The following is a 2413-nucleotide window of genomic DNA, read 5'->3' as shown; positions in this document are numbered from 1 at the left end:
TCTTTTAATGGATCAGTTATTTAATTAGGTTCTTTGTAAGATACTTTATTTATTTATTTTTAATTTTATTTATTTATTTTAGAGAGAGAGAGAGAGGGAGAAGCAGACTCCCCCTGTGTACAGAGCCTGAAAGGGAGCTCCGTCCCAGGACCCAAAGTTCATGACCTAAGCCAAAGTCAGACACTTAATATACTGAGCCATCCAGGTACCCCTCTTTCTAAGAAAATTGGAACATCAATTTATGAGGGTAAACTCCATTTGTGGGAAAAAGCACAGAGAGGAGGTAGCCCTGAAGCTGAAGAACAGCTTTGATTTTTGGCAGAATTTGTGAGTTCACATCTTTCTGATCAACCTCGCACTACCCTGTAATCTCACATTTCTCTTTCTCCATGTTGAAGATCTCCCCTTCCTGGTGTCTAGGGCTATATACAGCTTCTTCATCCTGAGTAAGTATCAGTGAGGTGTTTGGGGATTTTCACACTGTTGATAGCAATTTTGGTGGAGGTAGCAATGACAAATTTCTGTTGTTCTATGCAGAGGAACCTGACTGAAGGCCATAGGTCCGGTCACAGCTAGCAAGACAGTGCTCAGTTGCTTCAGGAAAGCCACCTTCTTGCGTCTGTAGCGCTCAGTAAGAATGATCAAAATGGTGCCAGGAGTGATGCTAGTTCAGTTTTCTCAAATGCTGACTGGAAAGTTTCTGCCGTGGCTCAGTAGCTTTTGAGACACATCTTCAGTAGGATAATACTTAGATATTTTGCAAAGTTTAACCACTCGGGTACTACCATTCTTGTCACCAATAATAGGTTTTGTGACAGTAGCAAGAACCTTCTTTTTCTTTTTTTTTTTTTTAAGATTTTATTTATTTATTTATTTAACGATTTTTTTTTTTTTATTTATTTATTTGACAGAGAAAGCTAGAGAGAACAAGCAGGCAGAGCAGCAGTGGGAGAGGGAGAAGCAGGCTCCCCACTGAGCAGGGAGCCCGATGCGGGGCTTGATCCCAGGACTGTGGGATCATGACCTGAGCCAAAGGCAGACACTTAACGACTGAGCCACCCAGTCACCTCTTTATTTATTTATTTGACAGAGATCACAAGTAGGCAGAGAGGCAGCCAGAGAGAGAGGAGGAAGCAGGTTCCCCACTGAGCAGAGAGCCCAACGCAAGGCTCAATCCCAGGACTCTGAGACCATGACCCGAGCTGAAGGCAGAGGCTTTAACCCACTGAGCCACCCAGGCACCCCAAGAAACTTCTTTTTCTTGTCAACCCTGGATTTAGCTGCTGAATACTTCCTCTTGTACATGGCTTTCCTGGACTACATAGCCAATCGGAAACATCCACCAATTCCTCTGACAAGGACAGGGTTTCGGCTGCAATGGAGCTTCACCTGCTTTGGCATTTTAGCCTCGAGGTTACCCTTCTTGACCTTGCCACCAGCATCAGCCTTCTTGGCTCCAGGTTACTTCTCCTTAGTATCGGGCTTCTCGGCGTTTTCGCCTGCCATTTTGCAAGACAGGAAAGCAATCCATCTTCTTCTTTTGGAAAGTTGCCACTGTATTTGCTGATATCTGGTCTTGGTGTCATTCTCCTTGATTTTCAAAATCACATATGTTCAACTATTCATTCTGGACTGAGTTTGCAGGACACAGGTCATGCAGTCTAGTTGACTGAAATTATTTGGACCTCTATACTTCATTTCTCATCCATCTTAGGCTCCAGTTCCTTCCAGGCCACTTTTGTTTTACCTTTTTAAGTATGAAAACATTCTCCTTGACATAAAAGAGAGACTCAAAAGAATTCTGTTTACTCTGCTACTTGTCCACATTACAGAGCTAGCCTCAAGCATCAGACCTAATTCTCCTGTTATCTTTTTGCTCTAAATATGATTTACAAACATTTTATTTGTCCTCAGCAGATCTGCAACTCTCATTTGGGGCCTTAGCGTTTTTACAGATTTATGACATTCTCCCTATTCATACTTGGTTATATTTCCTTACTTCCACCATTTACAAATTTTGTATTAGAATCTGAACTAATCAGAAAATATCTCATAATAGCATACTGCCTTCTTCAGACAACTCCTTCTTTCCTTCTTCATTGTGGTCATTTAAAATTGTGTAATCAGAATTGAATATTTAAGGGCAACCCAATCCTCTTGATCATAGTACATCTACCACAGTACACGGAAAATACATATGTAATAAATGATATTAAATGAATGAAAATCTCTTCCATGGATTTATGCTTGTCTCGTTTTGTTTTGTTCTGGGGGTTTTTTTAATGATTTTTATTTATTTATTTATTTATTTTATTTGCCAGAGAGAGAGAGAGAAAGCACAAGCAGGGGGAACAGTGAGCAACGGGAGAAGCAGGGTCCCCATTGAGCAAAGAGCCCAATACAGCACTTGATC

At 41.2% G+C, this 2413-nt stretch overlaps 1 pseudogene; it reads right to left on the bottom strand.

The window, feature by feature from the left end:
- Positions 1 to 217: 217 nt before the first annotated feature.
- Positions 218 to 1506, bottom strand: LOC122905422 (annotated as a pseudogene).
- Between the last annotated feature and the right edge of the window lie 907 nt (positions 1507 to 2413).

This window comes from Neovison vison, chromosome 4 (genome assembly GCF_020171115.1).
Source record: "Neovison vison isolate M4711 chromosome 4, ASM_NN_V1, whole genome shotgun sequence".
NCBI lineage: Eukaryota > Metazoa > Chordata > Mammalia > Carnivora > Mustelidae > Neogale > Neogale vison.
This window is presented reverse-complemented; position numbering and strand designations above follow the sequence as displayed.